Raw genomic sequence first — 13232 nt, forward strand, 5'->3', positions numbered from 1 at the left:
TTCCATCATAAAACTAATTCGCAACATAGAGAGTAGCCTAACTACTTATAGAACATTTAAGGTCTTTCCTCTTTTTAATGTGGGATTCATTCTCAACACGCTCTTTGACATGTGGCGAATTTTCAAGTTTAACATGTAGACAATACAAACCAGGTGATGTGGAGCACATTTGACTGTTGAGCTTCACATGTGAGACAACATGCTATGATATCATGAAGAAAGTTGGGGTTCCATCATAAAACCAATCGGGATTCGGTTTTATGCCAAAACCTCAAACCTTCGTGATGGTGGTGAAGTATTATTAATGAAAATTGTAGACTCAAACTTTTATGGTAGAGAAGATGATGTGCAAATGGAGGATGTAGGCGTATCATCAAATGGCAATGTTGTTGGCATAGGCAATGCAGGTTTTCGTGATTGGCAGCAGAAGTGGTGTGAAAGGGAACTCATGTCCGAAAAATGTGACATCTCGAGTGACAAATAATTTTCTTGATCGAGTTTATCATACACGTGATATCCCTTTTCTCTATATGAATAACCAAGAAATATACATCAAGTTGCATGTGCATTAAATTTGGATGGTTGTTGAGAGTAATTTGGTGTGACTTTAAACAAAAATTCGTAACAAGTTTCACCTTTCAAGATAGGTGTGGATGTAAGACTTATGAGGTAAGCCGTTGTCAGGATGACATCTCCCAAAATTATTTAGGAAGCTTTGCTTGAAAGTGCACATGCAACATTGAACAAGTGATAGTAATGTTTTCTTTCAACTACACATTTTGTTGTCATGCATTGACACAACTAGTTTGATTAGCGATGCCTTTGAGAGAATAGAAGGATTTGACCTTGAATTCATGACCACTGTCACTATGCACAATTTTAACTTGGGAAGAGAATTGAGTCTCAACCATGTTAATGAGTTTAACCAGAAGATCCCTAGCATCAGACTTATGGGACATCAAATACACCCAAGTGCATCTAGTGAAATCATCAACTATAGTGAGAATATAACGTACGGGAATTTCTCATATATAACCAATATTTAACCACTAATTTCATAAATGTCAGTTTTTATAAATACTATCAATTACAACATAAAACATGCTTAAATAGACCAAACTGTCCTTAAAATCAAATTACGCAACACCTAAAGTCGTTGGAATTCATTTTCATTCCCGAGCCACCCACTGCTGCAACCCTCTCCCCTTCTGGCCTCTGCTTATCCTTCTCCTTCATATTGTTTTGAAATGTTCAATTAAAAAAATTAAAATAATAATTAATTTTTGTTCTTATACTTTCGATATGCCTTGGAAACCTAACAAATCAAAGGGAAATATATTGGCAAAGTTGAAAAGGGTCTGGCTAATTGGGAGCGACGACGGCATGTTGCCATATGTTCGCCGATAATCAGGAGCTCTTCCTTTTGTCAAAAGCACACCACAGTTGCATGTAATCAAACAAATTCCAGTTTTTATTGCAAAACCAAAATCATAAACAAAACAAAACATTTATGATTGATTGGGAGGTGGGGATTAGACCGTGAGGTGTGGATGGTATTGTTAAACAACAAATTTTTCTTGGAAATGAATTCAGGTTCATTCATGAACAGGTGGAATTGCCATAATTTTATCTAATAATGTTTGGATTTAGGGTTTGTTATTAACTTTGAGGTATTGAAGTCTATTCTATTGAAATTTTGGATATATTTGATAGTTTCTATAAAAATTGACATTTGCGAAATTAGAGTGTAAATTTTGGCTATATATGATAAATTCTCATAACGTACCTCGAAAATAGATGTAATGTGATAACCATGCTAAATATCAATATATATTATGTAACAATTCGAAATGAGCATTGCTGGAAATTGCACTTGAAGATAATTGTAATCTAGTATGTTTAGCCAATGGACAAACCAAACACTTGACTGCGTCATAAATTAATTGTTGTTCGAAAAGAAAAATAAAGTAGACACTTTGTTGGATGTGGATGCCTAGGACATTAATGCCCAAGGCCAGGAGAAGGTGAACGAACAGAATTGCAAGATGCTTTCTTGGTTTGATCAAGATAGCAAAGCCTCTCTGGTTCAGTTCCTTCCCCAATCATCTTTCCAGAACGTAGGTCTTGTATTACACAACCATGGTTAAGAAAAGCAGTGATACAAAGGGATTGACAGGTGTATTTGTTGATGGAAATAATGTTTAGTTGAAGGGCTGAGACGCACAAAACATTTTCAAGAACCAAACTACAGACAAATATGATTTGACCAATAGGAGCAACATGAGCTATGAAACCGTATGGAAGTTCAACGGTTCTATTCTTCACAGGATTCTCCAAATCACTCTCTCTCTCTCTCTCTCTCTCTCTCTCTCTCTCTTTCTGAGTCTTCAGACTCTTCAATGCTGCTATTCGCGAATTCCTCCAAACCCAGAACTCTCGTGCATGCTCGCACCTCCCCATCGCCACCTTCTCCTCGGCGTTGCATTGTCTTCGCAATTTTGATATCGGTGTTCTGGAAATTGATTGGTATTTACATTGTTCATATTATTTAAAATTCTAAAAATTTGATACTTTGTTGTTGTCGACTATTGGCGCCTTCTATACTGTAGAATCCAGATTGTTTATTAACCATGATCTCTTTGAAATTCAAGGACAATGTTTAGTGTGTTTTATACAGATTGGGTTGAATTTGTACCTCATTTCTCTCCAAGATTCAACTGGTTTGCGTAAATGGAAGTTTGGCTTCTAATTAATAAGGAGAAACTCAAGATCGCAGGTCAACGATCCCACTTCATTGTTCTCACTGGAAACTGAGATGCATCTTCAAGGGGGAGCTTCAAATGTTGCCAAAACTGTGATGCATCTTCCTTGATGCATTTTGAGGTAAAAAAACCGAAGCAAATTCCAACCGAACTGACAAAACTGAATTGAAATTAAACTGTACCAAACTAAACAGTAATTTCGGTTCAGTTTTGGAAAAAACTGAATTGATTAAAACCGAAGCCACTCCTAGATGGACCGCGATCTCAATATCTAAACAACTTATTCGTAAAACTCTTTTTGTCAACTAAAAGAAGTTAAAATGATAATTTAGTCTTCTCTCACAAAATAAAATCATAAGAAGTAATGTAGTTTCACTAAAATCAAATTTTGCTCTTTTATTTAAGACGTCACCCACACGTAATATCATTTCTAATTTGAAAAAAAAAATTCCTCATTTTCTATCTCTCTTTCTTTCTCAGATTGCTCTCCAACCTCTCTTTTTTATATTATAATTTTTTTGTTTTTAAAATTTTTATATTTACACACACATAGACTTATTTGTTTTTAGTAATATGAATTCAACTTTGATATTCTCTTATAAAAGGCGCAAACACTCGTTTTTTTTTTTTTTTTAACAAACGATAGTGTTAGTGGGTTAAACTATTAGTTGTTAGAAGAAAGAGGATAGGTGAGGATCAAATTTGCACCAGGATGCATAAGCATGATTACTTCATCTATCACTACTGTAAAACATCATCTCCAAACTCATCCTTTTATTTCTAAACCATCAAATTGAATCAAATCTAACACAAAAGTACAATGAGAAAAAAAAGTGGGGTAAATTACACTTTACAACCTCAGGTTTAAGGTCTATTACAACCTCATACAACATCTTCACAACATTTCACTTCCATACCACACGTATTATTTTATTTCAATATAATATCTCCGTTACATTTTCCATCCATTGGTCCGTTAAGCACTGATGTGGCTGCCATATTAATGCCATGTGGCTAAACACTTAATAAAAAATTTAAATAATTTAAATAATTAATTTTAAAAAAGAAGAAGAAAGAACCCAGAAACCCATTCCACACCCCCCCCCGACCCACCTCCCTTTCCTCCACTCTTCACCTCCCCTCCTATCCAAAAACTCACCCCCACTGCTTGTTTAAAATAATTAATTTAAAAAAAAAAGAAGAAGAAAGAACCCAAAAACCCATTCCACCCCCCCCCCCCGACCCACCTCCCTATCCTCCACTCTTCACCTCCCCTCCCATCCAAAAACCCAACCCCGCTACATGTTCTTCTTCCGCCATCGAGCGGTCCCTCACTGTCATAGGTCTCTCCTTCTTCCTCCCTTCATCTCACTCTCGCTCCCACATCTTCTTCTCCACCTAAGAGGCTTGTTAATTGAAGATGGTGTTACGGAGGTCCTTGAAATTGGGGTCCCAATGTTTGAACAAATTGAAGAACAGATGAATGTGTAGAGGCCATTGGAGCCTCTGTGGCCCTCGAGGCTTACCATTGTCAAAAACGACAAGAACTTCACTGAGGGAAGTCCAGTTTGAGATGGGGCTCTTTGATTCGAGGGCTTGGGGTTTGAAAATCACCAAGCACAGACTTGTGTTTGTTCCACGAGAAACATTGGGTCATGGTGGTGGTCTGACATCGACAGGGAACGACGTTGATGCTGCCGTTAGAGTCGTCTAGGTGCGTCAGGAATCGTCGGAGAAGACGATGAACGATGGGAGCAACCACCGGGGAGGTGGGGGGGGTGTTGCGGGGGAGGTGGGGTTGGGTTGGGATGGGGTGGGTTTTTGGATGGGAGGGGAGGGAAAAAGTGGGTCGAGGGGGGGATGGGTTTTTGGTTCTTTTTTTTTTTTTTTTTTTTTTTGAATTTTAATTTTTTTATTAAGTGTTTAGCCACGTGGCACAAAATGTGGCAGCCACGTGGCATAAATGTGGTAGCCATGTCAGCTTTTAACGGACCAATGAATGAAAAATATAACGGGAGATATTATATTAAAATAAAATAGTATGTGAGGTATGAAAGTGAAATGTTTTAAATATGTTGTATGAGGTTGTAATAGACCTCAAAGTTGAGATGAAATATAATATACCCAAAAAAATGTGTATCTATCAATTTTTTTTCCTCCTAATTTCACAAAGGTCAAGTCAAATGGAGTAGAATATAATCTTAAATAAAGTAAAGATTAATTCCCATTTAATGCACACACGTACAGTAAGAAGGCAAGAATATAGATCATGAAAAGGTGAGCACGAACCACATGGCTCTGACGTAGCAAAACCTTAAAAATTAGGGCTCTGATAAACTCGTACAGGTTGTACAAAATATTAATTTTCTCAATGTATTTCTTCTCCATCACGGGAAAGCACATACAGGAATACATTAGGGTTACATTGACTAGGTTATACTTGCAACTCCAGAGTCCAAATCAGAGTGGTGATCTAGCCACGCGGGGAGAACTCCACACGAGAGGCGCATCTCAAAAACGTATAAAATAAAACTCTCTGACCTCCTACTGTTTCTCTTTCGTTTTCTATATCACAGACGATCAGGCTGCGGCAGTATAGTAGTAGGACGCCATGAAGAAGTTATTCAAGCTAAGAAAGAGAGTAGCAATTAAGAGAGCAGCGATCGGCCGTAATAAAGAGGAATGGCAGCAGCCCAGAGGTCGTTGCAGAATTCAACAACTTCCAGAGGGTGTAGACTTGTAGTCATGGCCATTCTCTCAAGGCTAGTCTCCATCAAAACCATCCTTCATTACAGATTTATTGGATTAGGTTTTAGCGTTGGGACCAATGAGTACAAGAAGGGATGGGCAACGGTTATGGCGAGCGGATAATTATGGTTATTTACCCATAACCGTTTAAGCTCTTACCCGCATAACCGTTTACCCGTTAGGTATTTGTATAAACGGGTATATCCATACTCATAACCGTTTATAAACGGTTAACCATACACATAATTGCATACCCGCTTACCCGTTTTTAACCTGTTTACTCTCTTTTTTACACGTCTACCTTTTTTTTTTTAACAACCTGAAAATTAAAAAAGAAATTTGTCATAATTTTCTTTTTCTAAGAACTAAACACCATTATAAGTGCATTTAACATGCATTTTTCGTATTAACGGGATATTATTTATGAATATATGTGATGTCTTCCAATTATTTGATGGTCAATCTATTACAAGAATCATGCATGGTTGTAGGTTAATTAATATTCTTCTATATATATATATATATACACACACACATATATAACTACGCATCAGTCTGCTAATAAGCTAAATTGATAAATATTTGGATTTTTATTTAAAAAGATATGTTCATCGATCCAGGCCATTTAATCGGTTTCTAATTTTTGGGTCAACTATTTATTGAAAACTCAAGGCCAATTAAATTAATATATATATATATATATGTACGCATCAGCCAGCAATAACATGCTTCTAAAGACTCAAGGTAATTATTATCTTGAATACTAGATGATTCAAAGCTCCAAAATACTCCAAAACAAAACTTTCGAACACTCTAGTGCTTTAGCATGTTTAATCACATATATTAAACATAGGCCCGTTTATATCAACTATATTTTTCACTCAAGTAAGGGGTGTGTGTGTGTGTGTGTGTGTGTCATAGTTTTAAAAAATACTAGACACTAGTCGGACAGCGGACTAGGACCTAACGGCTAGGCTGGACTTAGACGAATTAAGCAGATTTAGTAATAATATAAATATATAACTAAATATTGAGATATGTTATTTATTAAAAAGGATAATATATATATATATGTAATTTTGTAACTTAAGATTTTTAGTATATAATATGGTTTGGTGTTTAAAAAAATAATACAACATAAAAAATAAAAATAAAAAACCCACGAGCCCTCCACTGCCCGCATCACTCCAATCGGTGGAACTCATATCAAAAGATTCACTCTACCTCTCTCACATTACCCTAGGTTTCAATCCCATACCAAAGATTTAATATTGCCAAAAATATTTAAAAAAAAAAATCAATTATAATATTTAGTGATAGGTTTAGTGGTGGGCAATGGCAATAAATACAGAAAAGTGGTGCACATTACAACACCTTTTTGACACTTTGGAAAACGGAAAGCCTTTTACTTTGGGTTTTTTATTCCGTTTCCTCTTCATCCTCGCTCACATCTTCTCTCCTATTTGGTTCTTTTTCTATTTCATCTTCCTCCTCATTCCTCTTCAAATTTCGTTCTTCTTCAAGTCTGGCTTCGCGAGAGCTTGAGTTGCATATGCAAGTCTGCTTAAACCAGATAACATGATTTAGAGCAGTGCAGAAGACAATGACAAGAACTGTGCATAGATTCGAAGAAGAGAGTTTGAAACGAAAGTTGCAAAACCAGCGGCGGAGGAAGACGTGATTCAATCCGCGTAGACATGCCGCCTAGCACCGCTTAGACCGCCTAGACCGTCTAGGAAGTGGCTAGACAGCCGCCTAGCTCCCTCCCGATTTCTGTAAATGATTTGCCTCAAATCGTATCGAGCCTCGACCGCTCAGCGCCTAGACGGTTGCCAAGAGCAATTTTTAGAACACTAATATATATAATAAACAGTTATGTCTCGAGATACTAAACTTAGCTAGAAACTATTTTTTTTTTTTAATCTTACATTTATTAAAATAAACGGTTAAATGAGTACCTATTTACAATCGTGCGTAATACCCATAATCATCCATTTAAATTATATGGGTAAACGGTTATACCTATAACCGTTTATTTATCTAAACGGTTACCCATAACTATAACTGTAATTTTTAAACGAGCTAGTAACTGCGGTTACCATACCCGTAGGTATTTTGCCCATCCTAATCTTTACTGATTATTGTCTTGGAGCTCTAATTTTCCAAATTGACTATTTTTAGCAAATTTAAGTTATAAATTTGCTTAGCTAAATTATGTCAATTTGGAAATTCAAAGCTCCATAGACGACTTAAGGGTAAACCTGCTTTAATAATTGTCTACTTCATCGCTTAACACTAATGAACCTAACAAAGCGTCAATTCTTCAAAATGTTAGGTAGTTATTTGAAATGTTTAAGTTATGACCAATTTGAAATCAACCGTAAAGATTTGATAGACTATCCGAACTTAACATTATGCTTTTGCTATTTACTTGTTTTACGAGATTATATCTTTACCGGTTAGTAATTTAGTATAGCACAATGCATACCACAAGAGCCTAGAGGTGTTCAAAACTAAAGTATTCGAATATTCGGGCCGGATCATTTTGACGTATAAGAATCATTGGGCCATCGCTGGGGCATGTTGTCTTACTTGGAATGGTAAAAGATATGAATAAGAATGATGCCTGATTATTTAAGTACGAAATGAACAATTATCCTTGATGATTTGATACCTAGTTGTTCAGGTAATTTTAACGTGAGAGACACTTACTTTTATGTACATGCAGAATATGTTGGAAACGAGAATAATACACATTTTGCATATGCATTGTTGGTAATGTTAGATCATTCACCCAGTATCAAAGAAGTTAATGGAATCTAATATTCCATCCTTAAATAAAAAGATATTGACTTTCAGGTATTTTAGTTTGATTTTTACTTTTATATCATGTTCATGACGATAGGTGATTTTTACATACCTTTTAGTTCTTCACACCCCTTCGGATTGAATAAACCAAATAAAAGCAATGGACATGATAAAACAAGATATGTAAGAGACTAAAATAAATGTATTTATCATTTCTCATGATTCATGAATGAGAGAGCTTTCCATCGAAAGAATTGGCGGCCGTCACGGTCCTTTACCATTCAACAAAAGTGTGTGGCCTTATTGACGCGAGCTTTCATATACATACTTGAGTGCACTTATTATTAGAATTTTTGTCACAAATGGTCCTTGAAATTGATCAAACTCATCATTTTGGTCTATCATTTTCAAAATCAAATGTCCCTGACATTCACTACCTCACATCAATTTGGTCCTTCCGTTAAGATCTCGTCAACTATTCCATTAGTTTGTACATGGGACCCACAAATCCAATGAAATAGTGACACGTGGATTAGCAAAATAAGGGTTTTTATCGCAAATGGCCCCTGAAATTGATCCAACTCCTCATTTTGGTCTTGAAGTTTCAAAATTGATAAATTTGGTCCTTGACTTTCACTACCATACATCAATTTAGTCATTATGTTAAAATTTCATCAATATTTTTCGTTTGCGTGCTGAAGTGGTCCCATAGTCCAATTCTATGGCTCCTCATGGATTAATTATAAGAAACTATTTTTTTTAAGAACGAACCAACAGACGATTATTCCGTGCTGACATTTTTCTCGCATCCCACAAACCCAATTGGAAAAAAATTCAATCTAATTCGATAAAATTGAATCCAAATTCAATTCAAAATTGATAAGATTATAACTCACTTGAAAGAATGAGGAGTAAGTTCAGGAGGTCAAGTACGTTAATGGTGACATGGTGTCTTCCTTTTCTTTTTTAGCATACCATGATGAAGACAACGATGACTTTTTTTTTTGTTAGTTTTGATTTTTAGTTTCTTATCTTACTTTTAGTTTTAAATCTTCAAAAAATAATTCCTTATAATTAATTCACGTGACGCCATATAATTGAATTAGTGAGACAAAAAATATTGATGAAACTTTAACGAAATGATTGCCACTCTTTTCCTATGATTCATTTTGTGGGTTTTAGGTTTCTGAAGGAAATTGGAGATTTTGAAAGAGAAGGAGAAGTGAATTTATGGAAAACCCGCAAAATCACGAAGGAAGAGATTTTGGCGGCAAATTTTCCTGCGCGAAATCCAATTTTGGTCTGCGGAAAAGGCGCCAAAATTTGGATAAAAAGGGGGCTGGGCCCGGATGATTAGAATAGGCCCAATATGACATGGCCTTCAACATGATTTCTTTGCGTTTGTCGGGAAATAAGTTAAAACTCAAAAGAAACCTTCCGAGTCAAAACAATTACATACAAGTTAATAGCAAGGAACTTACATTAACAAAAGTATTTAACAAAGCAAGTTATGATCCTGAAGAATTTTCAAGAGGAACCAGTGCTGGAGCATCGTAGACACATCGGGAACCCATTACCGCTGAAAACATAACCCAAGTGCTCATTGCATAGAGCACACGGAGCCCCTGCCCTCCAAGTGAAATCCGGCTGAAAAGAGATTGTCTAGGAAAGACACAGTAACAACCATCAGATGGATTCGAGAAAAAAAAAAGTGATCGCTAGGAAAATAGACTGATGAACTATGAGGACTCACGTTCGCAGAGGAATTCGTGGTTGTTGGAAGACTTGCTTCGAAAGAAGGCCAGGCACGGCCTTAGTTAAGTTTTGTAGACTTGTGGTGTTGCATCTCAGAGGCAGAATCATAACTCCCTTCACGAGGATGATCAGAACTCTCTTCAGCAGGAGGATTGTCGCGTTTCCTACAGCCTTGCACCCTGCATATCATATAGTAAGCATGCCAAAATGAGTTGATATAATTCCCGACAAACGTCTCAGACTCCTCCCTAAACATCCATGTATCGTACAAATTTATGGAATACAATAGTTCTTTTGCTGATAACCATTGCCACTATGTTTTGATATGTGAAAAAAAAATAGATCATCTCAAATTTAACAAAAGAAAATGAACAAAACACATATTAAACAAAAGGCTCTGTCATAAACCGCCTGATGAGTACTGATCGGCCATAGAGATTGGACCATATCAAAACATTTCAAAATGCAGAGATATTGACAGAAATTAAGTTGCAACAGATTTCTATATATTCAAAATTTCAAAGCGTGGATCATATTTCTCAACATACACATCAACTTCCACAAATTGAAAGCAAACAAGTAAACTTGTAACCGAAAAATGCAATTAAATCTATGCATGTATATAAGTGAAGAAAAATTGCTGTACCTCTTCACCTCCTCTGCCCTTGAAACATTATAGAGTGAAACAAAGCAGGGACTGTAACCAATTGCATGAAACTGATTTCGGGTCTGAGTAATCCTAGTTTCTCTGAGACTCATCCTTTTCTGGTTATAGCAAACCACAGCCCAATCATTGTAAGACATTACAATTTCCCCATTTCTCAAAAACACAATGGGTTCATACAAATCGCAACTAAGTTCTCTCGGATACAAGTTTTCGATAACAAGAGTTTTAGTCCAAGACTCTCGGATACCATACTCCCTCATAACCCACATAACAAATTTACTAGAATCGTCCCCAAACACACACAAAACGAGACAACCTTCCAACACTCCCAACTTCAAACAGTCTGAAAATTGCTTCTCCAGCGGTCCAAAGTAGCTCGGTGGGGAAATTGCTGAAACTGTTCCCCTTCAAAGTTGAAGGAATTTGTCAGCTCAGAAACATCGCTACCACGAGAAACCCAATGCAGAGCTCCATGAAGATAAGCATTGAAGGGCAACTGAGAACCAAGGCTCCCAGAAGCACTTCCCATACTTCTCCAAACCCCTGTACCAATGGTGTATATCTCAGCTTCATAGCTGCACTTATCATTCCTGATGGGTCCACTCAACGGAACAAACGTTTGCAACACCTTATACTCATTAGTCCCAACACTAAATCCAAGTCCAATGGAGGTAAAATTAGGCCTAGCCCTATCGCTCCGCGGCACGGTGATGAACTCGCCCAAAATTGGATTGCAGACATACAAAAGGTCCCCTCTTTCGGGTCCAGACAAGCAAACTAAACCATTGCAAGAGTTTATCAGATTAAATTCAGAAATGGGCAGGCTAAATTTGGGGGTAAACCTCAGTTTTTCGTAGCGAAAGCGAGAACCGGAGGATTCCTCAATCCGGGTAAAATCGAGCCTTCTTGTTATGCTTTTGGGAGGGAAGGTCTTGATCACTCAGAGAAGGGAAAATTGAGGGTCGGAAATTAGAGTAAGCCAGGATTTGCAAACGCACCTGCAGTCGAAGAGGGTTTTGATTGAGAGGATGTCCATGACTATAGACCGCTGGAGGAGTTGAAATTTGGAGGGAAGTCTGGGCGGCTGCCATTGCCGTTGTTGTTGTTGTTGGTTGCTGGCCGTCGGCGGTGGTGGTGTATCTGCTGCTATTAAGTTTAATATTTCTGTTGTATTATTCTTGGTAACTGCTGTAATAGCAGTTGATGTTTTTATATACATCTTACATACACGCATGCATTTAAACAATTGCATGTAATAAACAAATATTGTAAAAGGTGGCGCTGCCCATGCTGCAACACATCAGAGCATGGGTTCTTTCTGCTGTAAAGGTGGCGTGCTGTCTGACAAGGAATAATGCAGTATTCCTTCTGTCCAAGTCACATGGCAAGTTCTCTCAACACTCCCCCTCAAGTTTGGAATGAATGTTGATTATTCCTAACTTGCAAAGCAAAGTCGTAAACTGGTATAAGCTCAGTGGCTTTGTGAAGATGTCGGCTGGTTGTTTCATGGTTGAGATGTGAGATGTCTCGATCATTCCACTTTGAACCCTTTCTCGTACAAGGTGGCAGTCAATCTCTATGTGTTTGGTTCTTTCGTGAAAGACCGGATTCGAAGCGATGTGAAGTGCCGCTTGATTATCACAATATAGCTTGACTGGACGTTTATGTTTGATACCCAAGTCTTGTAGAACAGATTTCAACCAAGTGACTTCACAACAAGTTGCTGCCATTGAACGATACTCTGCCTCTGCACTAGAACGTGACACGGTATTTTGTTTCTTGCTTTTCCAAGAGATCAAAGATTCTCCAAGAAATACACAGTATCCGGTGGTAGAACGTCGTGTGTCTCGACATCTGGCCCAATCCGCATCACAAAAAGCATTCAATTGAATTGGACTTCTTGCAGAAAGAAAAATACCTTGCCCTGGTGTGTGCTTAACGTATCGTAAGACTCGCTGGGCTGCTTCCAAGTGTGGAGTTCGAGGCTTCTCCATAAATTGACTAAGAGTATGGACAGCATACACCAAATCAGGGCGCGTGATTGTCAGGTAGATTAGTCTCCCAACAAGTCGTCGATAAGAGGAAGGATCAGTAATACATTGTCCTTCGTCCTTTCTGAGTGATAAGTTTTGCTCCATTGGAGAGGTGGCTGGTTTTGCGCCAAGATGACCTGCATCCTCAAGTATTTCAAGGGCATATTTTCGCTGTGAGAGGGTGATCCCCTTGCTAGAGCGAGCAATTTCAATGCCCAAGAAATATCTTAATTGGCCAAGGTCTTTCAACTTGAATTGCTTCATAAGAAAAGACTTGGTATCTTCAATTGCTTGTATGTTATTTCCTGCCAAGATAATATCATCAACATAGACAAGGAGGGCAGTGAATTTACCATCATGGTTTCGGACGAACAATGAATAATCTGCCTTGGATTGTTGATAACCGGCCTTTCGAAGAGCACAAGAGAGTTTGATAAACCATTGACGAGAGGCTTGCTT

Source organism: Pyrus communis, chromosome 13 (genome assembly GCF_041283825.1).
Source record: "Pyrus communis isolate YQ-2024b chromosome 13, ASM4128382v1, whole genome shotgun sequence".
In the NCBI taxonomy this organism is placed as follows: Eukaryota; Viridiplantae; Streptophyta; class Magnoliopsida; order Rosales; family Rosaceae; genus Pyrus; species Pyrus communis.